Source organism: Amia ocellicauda, chromosome 16, assembly GCF_036373705.1.
Source record: "Amia ocellicauda isolate fAmiCal2 chromosome 16, fAmiCal2.hap1, whole genome shotgun sequence".
NCBI lineage: Eukaryota > Metazoa > Chordata > Actinopteri > Amiiformes > Amiidae > Amia > Amia ocellicauda.
This window is the reverse complement of record NC_089865.1, coordinates 24,900,375-24,915,927: the sequence shown is the minus strand read 5'-3', so window position 1 is coordinate 24,915,927 and position 15,553 is coordinate 24,900,375. Positions and strand designations below refer to the sequence as shown.

Genomic DNA, 15,553 nt, shown 5'->3' with positions numbered 1-15,553 from the left:
GAGCCTAGAAGTTGTGGCCAATTCGCGTCCGCTGTCGGTGCCCAGACAGATGGAGCATAGGACCTCCCCACTCAAGGCAGGCAAGGTGCGTTGGCCGCAAGCGACGCAATGGTGGGGGCAAGAGGAGCTCATCACCGAGCACACACACACATGACCATACAGCGGGGGCGCCGGTCAGTGTTTGCACCAGGGGGCACACAACAACTGAAACGCCGCTTCGAGAAGTGGACCGACTAGTGTGCTCACAGCTGTAAGTGCGTCTCCATGTTTATGGACAGGGGGGCACTGCAACACCAACCAGATGCAACCTTGTTGTTTCCGGACAGAACACTGTATATTCCAAGCACCAGGTATAGGATATAAGTGCTGCATTTGCCTGTAGGCTTAATCACACCGTGGGTCTGGGGTCCGAGGGGGCCGAGGGTAGTAGACCACCAGTCTGAGGCCTGCGCATACAGACAAGGAGGCGTAGTAGAGCTCTTTCTCAGCGAGCTGAGAGAGTGAGATCTCCTACAGCTGCAGCCGCGGGCTGTAGTGTGGGCAAGCAGCCAGAATATTTAAGGCACTATATAAACACATAAAGCACTATATAAAGTGCTCTATTTAAAATGAAACTGAAACCGACAGTGCAGCCAGAGCCCTGGTGCATGGACAGAACAGAATTGGATTAGCTATCAATAATAACTAATGTAATAAATAGAGACACACACACACACTAATAATGTTGGTGAACAGCCATGATGTCAACCAACCGAAACAGTGGTAATAATAATAATAATAATAATAATAATAATAATAATAATAATAATAATAATAATAATAATAAGGTCTAGTGCACAGACAAGACACAGAGAGCTCACGTTCTCGGGTCCAGCGAAATGGCAAAAGAGGACGAACCTGCGCAGACGTCAAGTTTTATAGAAGAAGAAGTGGGACATGTGCAGGGGCCAATGGCAGCTTTGATAGAGTGACGTTTTCGACTGGGTTCCTACGGAAGTGTACAGAAACTCCTCCCCCTTGGGCAGTGCTTCCGACAGGTTGTACTGGAAAAAAAAAATGTGTGAATGACAGATCCACATTTTGAGATAACATGGTCTACAGTGACCATTTCAAAAGCAGCTCACGTTAATACTGTGCTTTTGTTGAAAATCCTATTTATGACCTATTTGTATGAGTCTGTTTGTTGGTCTGTCTGTCCCCTTATGAATATAGCATATAGACTTCAATACAATGTTATATATACAGTGCCTTGCAAAGTATTCAGACCAATGACCAATTCTCTCATATTACAGAATTACAGATGGTACATTGAAATTTTGTTCTGTTTGATATTTTATTTTAAAACATTTAAAAATCAGTCACTTTGAGTTCACATTGAGGTCACTTTGGTTTTATGTTGAGACATATAAGAAAAATAAAAAACTGAAATATGTTGCTTGCATAAGTATTCAACCCCTGTGATGTGGTAGCTCCCATCCATGCAAATATATTTGAATGCATTTTAATTCCAGGCTACAAGACAACAAAAGGTGAACATTTTTAAAGTGGGTGTAGACTTTCTATAGGCACTTTATATAGCAAAAGAGGATAGGATAATTGCAGACATAAAATCATTTGATTTGTTATAATTTTGTTTTGTCTGCTGGCAAAATCTGATCATTATTAAATATGTGTTACACAATTGTGGATTTAAGAAGCACATTAAATTAAGAAACACAGTGAGACACACGCTGTGTGGATAGCAATTCCATGTGTTTTGGAAGGTGGCGTCTATTCAAGCACTACTCCAGTCTTAATCATAACAATATACTGCATCACATATACCAAGGTTTAATGGTTACACTAGCCACTCATTTATAGGGCAGGGCACTTACAGTTCTGTGACTATGAATGAGATACTAAAGATTAAGACTAAGCAAAACTTTGACCAACACACCATTAGTAATATTACAAAACTTGTACAGTTGCAGTTTAATTATTTGTCAGATGCCTGTTCATTTTATTTATCAATCTAACAAATATCAACTACATTTTTATAGTTTGTTATTAGCAGGTCAGTAAAAGTTTGATTTAATCACTCTGTAAATCATTAATAGCTACTGCACTAACCATAAGCCATGAAATCATACAAATGATCAATTCTTTGCATAACAAAATAATAGACAGTGGAGTGAATGGAAATATAAAATGTGCTTAATTGGTCAATAGAACTTTTCTCACTAAGGGCCAGATTAAATCAAAACTTTGACCTACCCGCTAATAGAAAACTACAGAACTGTACTCAGTTGTGGCTGCATTTTTAGTAAGATGCCACTTTCTTCTAATCATAAATGTAACCACTATGATGTACAGGTTTGTAGTTTGTTATTAGCGGGTGGGTCAAAATTATGATTTAATCCGGCCCTAAGACAAGATCAAGCTTTTTAAATCCACAGTGGAAATGAAAACACCAATAATAATTTTCATATTCCACTTAATTCACAGCCAGCTGTGCTCTAAGTGGCCTAAATATAAAGCCAATCAAATTCTCCATCCATAATGCTCACTTACAGTCAGAATGATGTGATTGAGTTTATGTTAGGCTCCTAAATATTTACACACAAAAATAGGAATGTGAAATACCTGATTACTGTATATCGAAATGTCATTTATTTTAAGACATGACAGACAAGTAACGTTTGGTCAAGGGAAAGCACAATAATAATTAAATGCTAGATATTCAGAGAGCTATACTACACACAACAAAGCAAATGTTTTGCTATCTTTTATAGCATGTATCCATTCTTTATAACCTGACTAACAGAGGAGTATTAATAGAATCTCAAAAACAGCTTTAATGATGACAAACTGCATAATTCAGTGTAAGATACTTGATGTATTTCACTTTCATCTGTGTAATCTAAGACATAATGTAAAATAAGAAATGTGCCACTGAGTAAAGTCACTCTCCTACACTAAATGTAAAGAAAAGTAAAACAGGAATAGTTTGGATAATATCCCTTTAAAGTAAGAAACTGTTCATAGTTAATTATTGTTGAATAACTCACTAATATGAATAAAGTGGAATCAGTCAGGATTACTGTATTAAGGGTTTAATGCAAATGCATGATAGGTAACATTTTCAATCAGGGTACAGAAGTTACATTTATAAATACTTCATAACCCAGCATATACTAGATCAGTAGACAATCCTTTTTTTATTATCAAAGGTATGGCTGCATGGTCAAAAGTATTCTAAATACAATATAAATATTCTTGTCTTGTTCTACCAATTTCCCTAAATATAATTTTAAATTAAATGTATACTTTAAAGCTTCATTTAGATCCCATTATACTATTTTATTAGTTTTTTGACACAGCTTAAGATATTATACTCATAAATACACTTTCCCATTTTTAGTAATTGTTATTCTGAGACAAAACAACACATATTGTTGTTAGGAAACAAATGGTAAGACCCTAGTTGTAACAACCAGACTCTTTGACAGGAAAGTATTATTCTAAAAAAAGAAATGCTTTATGAAGTTGAATTTTAAAACATATTGCAGTAATAATAATAATAATAATAATAATAATAATAATAATAATAATAATAATAAACAGAAATACAAAAACTATTAATTTCTACCTTAAATAAGCCTTAACAGTAAAACAGTAAGTCTAACTGAATTACAGATTTGTCTGTGTTTCATTACTAATCGTATTACAGATATAATAGATAGCAATTCTTAAAAATACTTTTCAAGAGATGGTCCATAAGCTCTAATCCTCCCAACTGTCACAACCCTTTATATAATAATTATATTTCGTAAAGACATTGCTATTAGTTATCAACAGATCAAAAACAATGTAAAATCTAAATGGATAAATACCACATGTAAAGAAATATGTAAAAAAAAACATATGTAAAAACAATATGTAAAAAAACTAAACAACTCTAGCATTTCACCGCAGACTGTCTCACCTTTTGTGTTGTGTGCACACACTGCCTCCAGTGAACTTTGCAAAATACTGAAGTCCTCTCTCTCAGTAAATATACTCCTGCTCACTTTAAACAGGGAAGATTCTTTTGGAGAAACTGACTCATGGATACAAAACATGTTATTCAAACATTCTGAGTTACATAATAGGTCTTCACATTACAGGCAGGCAGTATTTTGAGGAACCCAGCAGTGCTTTACACAATCAGCATATTTGGTATATTATTGGATAAGGGGCATTATATTGTAATCGAGAGGTTGTGACAGTGAGTAGTTTAAACTAGAATGCATTAAGTGTCTTAATTGTGAAGTGTTCTGTTTGAGATTAAGATATAAAGCATTAATTAGCCTTGACATGGAATATGTTTAAACAGAAGGGGGGTAAGACGTAAGCAACAAGCAATTGAACTTACTTTTGGAAATCAAAAAATATATGTATATCTTTACAGTGCTTTTCAAACAAACCCAGAAAGATACAATGTTCCTTTTGTTTATGAGCGCTAGGTGACTCGGCACAGCTTGTGCAAGGATGAAGATAAAAATAGCTGAAAATGATTTTTTGGGGTGAATTTCGCATTTCAGGTTAATTCACCATGTCCCCCATAAATTATACTTATGCCAACAACCAACAGTTAACAGTTAATAGCTTACTCATATATGAGCTACAACTTACATATTTCTGTCAAACAGTACTTGTTTATCTGTCGATTTCATAGCAGTGTTTATGAATCATCTTATGTGTGGTTTCCTGTTATTCTCAGTAATGGTACAAACACAGGACAACTCTATAACAATGCAAGTCATCAGAGTTTAAATTTTTCCTATGAGTAAGTGATTGTTTTCACTGCACCCAATTTTAAAGGATACCAGTATCTTCTCCCCCACTACATATCCTAGCCATCTATTGCATATATATTTATTTGTGTGTGTAGAAATGTTTTCTAGTATCAGTGCAAATCTGTCTAAATGTTAACATTTTAAATGTTTGAAAACCTCAATTATCTTCTGCTAAGATTAAAAATATTTCAGTTCCCTAAATGTTAAAGACCTCCATAGCTTTACTTTGATGTGAAGACTTGATCTGAAAGCAATATTCCAGATGTGTCCTAAGTCAAGCATAATTCAAAGTTTCAAGTTAACCTCTCCTTATTTATATACTGAATACAATTTTCTGTATATCCAAGCATCCAATTGGTTTTACTTCTGTTGTACATTATGTACAGATCCTGATATGGATAAATGTACTACAATACCTAAATTATTTCTCCATAGTACAGTTTAAAATGCCATTTATAATATAATTATATTCCTCTCGTTTCCCTATTCTAGCAGACAGGAAGACATACAATATTGCATCTCTTTCTGTCTGCTATTTCCTCCTGGATGCACTCACATTACCTCAAACCTCTCTAAATCAGATCTCCTGTTCTTTCCCTATTTTTTCCTATTTCTCTCCATATCAATTCACTTGGAATCTACCACACTCTCCCCCTCTTCTTCTCACTCTCCTACACTGATTCACACATGCTACTCCACTGTTTAGCTCCCTCCACTGGCTTCCAATCTTGACTTGCATCCAGTTCAACATTTTGACCATTACCTATCATTATCTCCACCAGACTGCACTGAGCTACCTTCAGACCCTCCCCTCAAGACCTCTCTGGTCTTCCTGCACCAGAAGGCTAACTTTTCCTCCTCTCCACTCCCCTTCCACCAGAACCCACTCTTTTTTATCCCTGTCCCCTAAGTGGTGGAACGACCTTCCCATTGAGTCCCTGACCACCTTCTAGACACATCTGTTCAGACTGTACTTATAATTTAGCAGCTTATTCTCTGTAGATGTTCAGCACTCCTGTAATTTTGCACTTTATATAACTTTTCAATATGCTGCTTACTCATACATTGCTAGTACTCCTGTTATTTGTGATTTCCCCTATGCCCCATTCCCTTTAGCTCATATCTATGACTTTAGCGCATCATGTCCGCACGTGTTACCTATTAGCAGTGGTTTAAAAAATTGTTGGAAGTTACATGTAAAAGTAAGACAGTCTCTTTCAATAAGAGTAAAGTCTCCCATTCAGTACTTGAATAAAATAATAAAATACGTTCAAGTGTAATTAAGTACCAAAAGTAAATATAAGTTAATTTGCATTTGTTTGTGTGTGAGTCTTAACAAGAGATGAAGAATTTGTTGTTTTAATCCAACATTTTATTTAAACAATAAAGGTATGTTCCTTGATTTGATCTAAAATGTCACAGATCTGGTAATTTCTATCATTTGTATTCAGTATTGTTAGCATAGATGTCTTGAGAATTCTGATTATCAGAACAATCAAAAACTCATCAACAGAAAAAGAACCAACGCGCTGTGAAAAGTCAAAACTTGTATCGCTCATAGTATCAAGTACGATGGGTTAATTTCCTTTGAACAAGGGAAAAAAAGATTGATGACAGCGCTTAATAGACGAGAGAGCACTGGTGGAGCCAGAGAGGTGTCTGGGGTGGCGCTGTTTGATGCCGATTGACATCTCATTTCACCTCTTGCTGAAAGAAGCGTTTATCTTGACGTTCGGCGGCACATTTTTCAAATCGCGGACAAGGAAGACAGAATATTAACGTTGGTTGCGAGATACAGAAGAAGAAGAATAAGAAGAGAGAATATTTCCACAGCTCCACAAGCTCTTTTACGAAAGTTGAGTCGCTGTGTAAGTTAACGTTTGACCTTTGGCTCCATTAACAGACAGTTAATCAGATAAGAGAGATTGGTTCCCAATTTAGCCCAACATTATGATTACATCTGTACTACTAATACACGCATATACAGTGCAGTGTTGTAAGTTACAGTATACGCATCTTTAGCTAATGTGGGGTAACTAGTAGGCTACAGCTGTCAGTGTTCAGCAAGTTTAGCAATTTGAAATCCATTAACTCAGTTAGATTTCCGTACTTGAACTCAAAACGAACAATTATTATCAATCAGTTAATGTTACTCAAAAGATTACCACACTTTGCAGACTGCCTGCTTGCTATCGTAAAGGTGTAAGAAATTATAGCTAGGTAAGTTACTTACTGCAGAGTAGGGCTAGCCATGATCTAACTAGTAACTTAGGCTGTTATTGTGTGTGTGTGAGACAGAGAAAGAAACTGAGCTGCAGTTCTGAGGTAGAGACACTGACTATTCATAGTATGTTAAAGAATTATAGTGAAGTAACCCTTTTGGAATACACTATCTGTCACATTGAAGAACTCCGGAGTAAGTTAATTATCACTTCTACCTCTAATCAGCAATCATAGGATTCATTCATGCTCCTTAGATGCCAGGTTAGGGTTACACACAAATTTTCTGTCATGGTCTATGGACCCCCTGAAGTAGCCTTGGCCACCCACTGGCCAAGCTATGTATAAAGCTCTAGTTCCGCCACTGCGAGAGAGTGGAATTTTGTCTGTGGAAAATGCAGTGAAGTAAAAAGTAAATTATTTGATTTATAATTGTAGTGGGGTAAAAGTAAAAGTATGCACAAATAATACATATTTAAGTAGAGTACAACAAGTACTTAAATACAGAAAAAGTATTTGTACTTAATTACTTTATACCCCTGCCTATTAGAACTAGGACGTATGACTTGTACAATATATAAACTGTATATTTGACCTATTTACCTATGAATTTGTAATTCTATTATTCTTGATTTGTAATTTTGTACTGTATTATTGCACTTTTTCCCTGCTCTTGTAACCTGTAAAATGCCCTGGATAAGGGCCATTAGTATTAAACAAAGCAAACAAGAACATCACTCCTACAGGACAAATCCCTGCAGTGCCTGCAGCGTGTAAAATGGCATGTGGCTTGAGAGCAACTAGGATTGGAGGACACTGTCCAGCTGTTCATAAAATATTAATAAAATCGGCTGCTACCGATCCAAGTGTATTTTTAACTAGTCACGGTACTGCACCAGGTCCTGTGAAATCCAAGTTTTTAATACACTCAGATATTAACTGTAAGCAGTCATTGTTTCACTCCATGCTGCTAATAAAACTGTATTTTTTTCGTGATCCCACACAGCATTTTCCAACATAATGTAGCTGATCTCTTCCCTGTCTGTCTGCAAGCCAAGCACACATCTCCGCTTCTGAAAGAGAAGGATTTCCTTAGTGGGCATGATGGATGCTTATGGCCACGTCTGGCAGCAGATAGTTAACCGTGCACAAAACATGAATGCGTCCAGACGTGTCCGCCAGTGGAAATGGGGCATAAATGTATAAACACAGCATAGCAAGCAATCAGCACGGGAATATTTTTTTCTCATTGGTTTGTTATTGGCACAGCCCAATATAATGTTTTGTACCTGGGTATAATGAGGTTCTAAATTAATTTAATTGTGATAGCAATTTATGTTTCTCAATGAGTAATCCAAGCAGATTTGTTCTCATGAATATTCAAATTTGGTTTATTATATTCAGATTCTTCCAACGTTCATGTATTTATTTTGATTATAAAACTTAATTCAGAGTTTAACAGTCATTTGTTGAGGAAATTCATTATGTTTTGTGCAATATTCTCCCATTCTTCATGGCAAAATTGCTCAAGCTCTGACAAGTTGGATGGGGATTAGAGGTTGATCGATTTATTGGTACCGATACATATTATTTATTATGTCCCCTAAGTAGTTTAGTAGTGACAAACAATTGCTGCATTTAAAAATATTTGTTATGAAGTTATTGTACATTTGGAGTACATGTTTTCATTTATTAACTTTCAAACAGCAATACAACTATTTTCTAACCATTTTAACCCCTTCATTTTGCAAATGAAGAAAAAAATACCATACTTAGTAGGGGGTTACATTCACCTTCCCTAAAAGTTGTAGTCCTCGACAAGCATTTAAACTGTACTTTTAAGAATTTTGTTTAAAGTCTGACAGTGATTTTGCATTATCTGAATTTGTGCTGTAGTAAAATTAAACAGAATATTTTTAGTTACACTGAGCTCTTGGAGATTGTTAAACTCAGACACTTGACATGGGATAACTCAATCTATTGGTGCATCTTCATTCCCGAGTTGACAGTCTAGGTGGAGGAATGACATCATCCTCCACAGAGTTACTTTCAGTCAAATTCTTAGCTATATCCTCTTCCATTCTCCCAGGCGCATCCCATTGGTTCAACACTGAAGAGCTGCTATAATGTTTTATATAAACTGTATAATGTTTTATATTAATAATAGCATGCAGACCAAGCAAATTAGATTTGTCGAGCTAGCGGAGCAAGCAGTTGTTCAGGGCATACCCCCTAGACATTCTTCTCTCCACTTTGACTTCTGTTTATTATGATAACAGGAACACCCAAACAGGTAAATAGCCCACAGTTGCTATAGTTTTGCTTAGTATCTGTTCGTAGATATGTTGTTTCTCAAAACAGGCAGAAGCTGTCTTTGATAATGATTGATTGGCAGTTGCTAATGATGACCGTGGATCGAACCTCTTGCAGTATATCCAAAGGAAGCCATCTGGTTTCCACATCCCACACCTTCCCCCAGGAAGACAACCACGAATATTCCAAAGGTCAGTAACCTGACCTCAAAGCAACACATCTTGGAAGCATGTGACTGGACCCTACTCCTAATGCACCTTGGGCACTCTTTGCACTTTCCATCGACTTCAAAAGCCATACGAGACCAATAAAACCTGGTTCTCGCAAGGTCTAAAGTTCTGTCTGTACTGAAATGGCCAGCTTCATCATGAATTCCTTCCAAAGCTCATGCTCGATGACTTGCTCACTCTCTTGGAGGGCGTGTGACAGCATCTCCTCCACATTGGGGCTGAAAGTGAAGCCCGGGGAGATGGGGGCCTTCATGAGGTGGGTCCTGTCCTGGGACAGCCAGAGCAGCACGCACCGTGGGCACGTCTGGCAGGGTAGGCGCGGCTGCCGTGGGGGGAGCAGCTGCCGTGGCAGGTGTGGTCGCGGCAGCTGGCGCAACGCAAACGCAGGCAGAGAAGTGGGCATGAGAGGCGCAGCTGTCTCCAAAGTGGAGAGGCGGAGATCCAGTGCCACCAAACCCCTACCATCACTTGCTGGAGTGCAAAATCGCTGGGTGCGGCGGTGATTGCGGTGGCTCCTGGTGGGAGGCCAGGACTCCGAGCATGCCGTAGCGGGCCTAGAAGTTGTGGCCAATTCGCGTCCGCTGTCGGTGCCCAGACAGATGGAGCATAGGACCTCCCCACTCAAGGCAGGCAAGGTGCGTTGGCCGCAAGCGACGCAATGGTGGGGGCAAGAGGAGCTCATCACCGAGCACACACACACATGACCATACAGCGGGGGCGCCGGTCAGTGTTTGCACCAGGGGGCACACAACAACTGAAACGCCGCTTCGAGAAGTGGACCGACTAGTGTGCTCACAGCTGTAAGTGCGTCTCCATGTTTATGGACAGGGGGGCACTGCAACACCAACCAGATGCAACCTTGTTGTTTCCGGACAGAACACTGTATATTCCAAGCACCAGGTATAGGATATAAGTGCTGCATTTGCCTGTAGGCTTAATCACACCGTGGGTCTGGGGTCCGAGGGGGCCGAGGGTAGTAGACCACCAGTCTGAGGCCTGCGCATACAGACAAGGAGGCGTAGTAGAGCTCTTTCTCAGCGAGCTGAGAGAGTGAGATCTCCTACAGCTGCAGCCGCGGGCTGTAGTGTGGGCAAGCAGCCAGAATATTTAAGGCACTATATAAACACATAAAGCACTATATAAAGTGCTCTATTTAAAATGAAACTGAAACCGACAGTGCAGCCAGAGCCCTGGTGCATGGACAGAACAGAATTGGATTAGCTATCAATAATAACTAATGTAATAAATAGAGACACACACACACACTAATAATGGTGGTGAACAGCCATGATGTCAACCAACCGAAACAGTGGTAATAATAATAATAATAATAATAATAATAATAATAATAATAATAATAATAATAATAAGGTCTAGTGCACAGACAAGACACAGAGAGCTCACGTTCTCGGGTCCAGCGAAATGGCAAAAGAGGACGAACCTGCGCAGACGTCAAGTTTTATAGAAGAAGAAGTGGGACATGTGCAGGGGCCAATGGCAGCTTTGATAGAGTGACGTTTTCGACTGGGTTCCTACGGAAGTGTACAGAAACTCCTCCCCCTTGGGCAGTGCTTCCGACAGGTTGTACTGGAAAAAAAAAAATGTGTGAATGACAGATCCACATTTTGAGATAACATGGTCTACAGTGACCATTTCAAAAGCAGCTCACGTTAATACTGTGCTTTTGTTGAAAATCCTATTTATGACCTATTTGTATGAGTCTGTTTGTTGGTCTGTCTGTCCCCTTATGAATATAGCATATAGACTTCAATACAATGTTATATATACAGTGCCTTGCAAAGTATTCAGACCAATGACCAATTCTCTCATATTACAGAATTACAGATGGTACATTGAAATTTTGTTCTGTTTGATATTTTATTTTAAAACATTTAAAAATCAGTCACTTTGAGTTCACATTGAGGTCACTTTGGTTTTATGTTGAGACATATAAGAAAAATAAAAAACTGAAATATGTTGCTTGCATAAGTATTCAACCCCTGTGATGTGGTAGCTCCCATCCATGCAAATATATTTGAATGCATTTTAATTCCAGGCTACAAGACAACAAAAGGTGAACATTTTTAAAGTGGGTGTAGACTTTCTATAGGCACTTTATATAGCAAAAGAGGATAGGATAATTGCAGACATAAAATCATTTGATTTGTTATAATTTTGTTTTGTCTGCTGGCAAAATCTGATCATTATTAAATATGTGTTACACAATTGTGGATTTAAGAAGCACATTAAATTAAGAAACACAGTGAGAGTTATTTTTCCTTTAGTTTAGTTTATCGGGAAACGCTGTGTGGATAGCAATTCCATGTGTTTTGGAAGGTGGCGTCTATTCAAGCACTACTCCAGTCTTAATCATAACAATATACTGCATCACATATACCAAGGTTTAATGGTTACACTAGCCACTCATTTATAGGGCAGGGCACTTACAGTTCTGTGACTATGAATGAGATACTAAAGATTAAGACTAAGCAAAACTTTGACCAACACACCATTAGTAATATTACAAAACTTGTACAGTTGCAGTTTAATTATTTGTCAGATGCCTGTTCATTTTATTTATCAATCTAACAAATATCAACTACATTTTTATAGTTTGTTATTAGCAGGTCAGTAAAAGTTTGATTTAATCACTCTGTAAATCATTAATAGCTACTGCACTAACCATAAGCCATGAAATCATACAAATGATCAATTCTTTGCATAACAAAATAATAGACAGTGGAGTGAATGGAAATATAAAATGTGCTTAATTGGTCAATAGAACTTTTCTCACTAAGGGCCAGATTAAATCAAAACTTTGACCTACCCGCTAATAGAAAACTACAGAACTGTACTCAGTTGTGGCTGCATTTTTAGTAAGATGCCACTTTCTTCTAATCATAAATGTAACCACTATGATGTACAGGTTTGTAGTTTGTTATTAGCGGGTGGGTCAAAATTATGATTTAATCCGGCCCTAAGACAAGATCAAGCTTTTTAAATCCACAGTGGAAATGAAAACACCAATAATAATTTTCATATTCCACTTAATTCACAGCCAGCTGTGCTCTAAGTGGCCTAAATATAAAGCCAATCAAATTCTCCATCCATAATGCTCACTTACAGTCAGAATGATGTGATTGAGTTTATGTTAGGCTCCTAAATATTTACACACAAAAATAGGAATGTGAAATACCTGATTACTGTATATCGAAATGTCATTTATTTTAAGACATGACAGACAAGTAACGTTTGGTCAAGGGAAAGCACAATAATAATTAAATGCTAGATATTCAGAGAGCTATACTACACACAACAAAGCAAATGTTTTGCTATCTTTTATAGCATGTATCCATTCTTTATAACCTGACTAACAGAGGAGTATTAATAGAATCTCAAAAACAGCTTTAATGATGACAAACTGCATAATTCAGTGTAAGATACTTGATGTATTTCACTTTCATCTGTGTAATCTAAGACATAATGTAAAATAAGAAATGTGCCACTGAGTAAAGTCACTCTCCTACACTAAATGTAAAGAAAAGTAAAACAGGAATAGTTTGGATAATATCCCTTTAAAGTAAGAAACTGTTCATAGTTAATTATTGTTGAATAACTCACTAATATGAATAAAGTGGAATCAGTCAGGATTACTGTATTAAGGGTTTAATGCAAATGCATGATAGGTAACATTTTCAATCAGGGTACAGAAGTTACATTTATAAATACTTCATAACCCAGCATATACTAGATCAGTAGACAATCCTTTTTTTATTATCAAAGGTATGGCTGCATGGTCAAAAGTATTCTAAATACAATATAAATATTCTTGTCTTGTTCTACCAATTTCCCTAAATATAATTTTAAATTAAATGTATACTTTAAAGCTTCATTTAGATCCCATTATACTATTTTATTAGTTTTTTGACACAGCTTAAGATATTATACTCATAAATACACTTTCCCATTTTTAGTAATTGTTATTCTGAGACAAAACAACACATATTGTTGTTAGGAAACAAATGGTAAGACCCTAGTTGTAACAACCAGACTCTTTGACAGGAAAGTATTATTCTAAAAAAAGAAATGCTTTATGAAGTTGAATTTTAAAACATATTGCAGTAATAATAATAATAATAATAATAATAAACAGAAATACAAAAACTATTAATTTCTACCTTAAATAAGCCTTAACAGTAAAACAGTAAGTCTAACTGAATTACAGATTTGTCTGTGTTTCATTACTAATCGTATTACAGATATAATAGATAGCAATTCTTAAAAATACTTTTCAAGAGATGGTCCATAAGCTCTAATCCTCCCAACTGTCACAACCCTTTATATAATAATTATATTTCGTAAAGAAATTGCTATTAGTTATCAACAGATCAAAAACAATGTAAAATCTAAATGGATAAATACCACATGTAAAGAAATATGTAAAAAAAAACATATGTAAAAACAATATGTAAAAAAACTAAACAACTCTAGCATTTCACCGCAGACTGTCTCACCTTTTGTGTTGTGTGCACACACTGCCTCCAGTGAACTTTGCAAAATACTGAAGTCCTCTCTCTCAGTAAATATACTCCTGCTCACTTTAAACAGGGAAGATTCTTTTGGAGAAACTGACTCATGGATACAAAACATGTTATTCAAACATTCTGAGTTACATAATAGGTCTTCACATTACAGGCAGGCAGTATTTTGAGGAACCCAGCAGTGCTTTACACAATCAGCATATTTGGTATATTATTGGATAAGGGGCATTATATTGTAATCGAGAGGTTGTGACAGTGAGTAGTTTAAACTAGAATGCATTAAGTGTCTTAATTGTGAAGTGTTCTGTTTGAGATTAAGATATAAAGCATTAATTAGCCTTGACATGGAATATGTTTAAACAGAAGGGGGGTAAGACGTAAGCAACAAGCAATTGAACTTACTTTTGGAAATCAAAAAATATATGTATATCTTTACAGTGCTTTTCAAACAAACCCAGAAAGATACAATGTTCCTTTTGTTTATGAGCGCTAGGTGACTTGGCACAGCTTGTGCAAGGATGAAGATAAAAATAGCTGAAAATGATTTTTTGGGGTGAATTTCGCATTTCAGGTTAATTCACCATGTCCCCCATAAATTATACTTATGCCAACAACCAACAGTTAACAGTTAATAGCTTACTCATATATGAGCTACAACTTACATATTTCTATCAAACAGTACTTGTTTATCTGTCGATTTCATAGCAGTGTTTATGAATCATCTTATGTGTGGTTTCCTGTTATTCTCAGTAATGGTACAAACACAGGACAACTCTATAACAATGCAAGTCATCAGAGTTTAAATTTTTCCTATGAGTAAGTGATTGTTTTCACTGCTCCCAATTTTAAAAGATACCAGTATCTTCTCCCCCACTACATATCCTAGCCATCTATTGCATATATATTTATTTGTGTGTGTAGAAATGTTTTCTAGTATCAGTGCAAATCTGTCTAAATGTTAACATTTTAAATGTTTGAAAACCTCAATTATCTTCTGCTAAGATTAAAAATATTTCAGTTCCCTAAATGTTAAAGACCTCCATAGCTTTACTTTGATGTGAAGACTTGATCTGAAAGCAATATTCCAGATGTGTCCTAAGTCAAGCATAATTCAAAGTTTCAAGTTAACCTCTCCTTATTTATATACTGAATACAATTTTCTGTATATCCAAGCATCCAATTGGTTTTACTTCTGTTGTACATTATGTACAGATCCTGATATGGATAAATGTACTACAATACCTAAATTATTTCTCCATAGTACAGTTTAAAATGCCATTTATAATATAATTATATTCCTCTCGTTTCCCTATTCTAGCAGACAGGAAGACATACAATATTGCATCTCTTTCTGTCTGCTATTTCCTCCTGGATGCACTCACATTACCTCAAACCTCTCTAAATCAGATCTCCTGTTCTTTCCCTATTTTTT

The 15,553-nt window shown here is 36.5% G+C and overlaps 1 protein-coding gene across 3 annotated transcripts in view; it reads right to left on the bottom strand.

The window, feature by feature from the left end:
- Positions 1–15,553, bottom strand: part of cmklr2 (chemerin chemokine-like receptor 2) — a 63,819-nt gene that overhangs the window by 4,810 nt on the left and 43,456 nt on the right. The window contains exons 1-3 of one of the 3 annotated variants that reach the window (XM_066688629.1): positions 14,095–14,598; positions 11,022–11,167; positions 898–1,043 (exon numbers count right to left, since the gene is read on the bottom strand). The gene's annotated coding sequence lies outside the window, so the exon portion shown is untranslated. Of the gene's footprint in view, positions 1–897; positions 1,044–3,964; positions 7,476–11,021; positions 11,168–14,094; positions 14,599–15,553 lie in introns of those variants that run through there. The other 2 variants (XM_066688630.1, XM_066688631.1) reach the window with 2 other exon arrangements.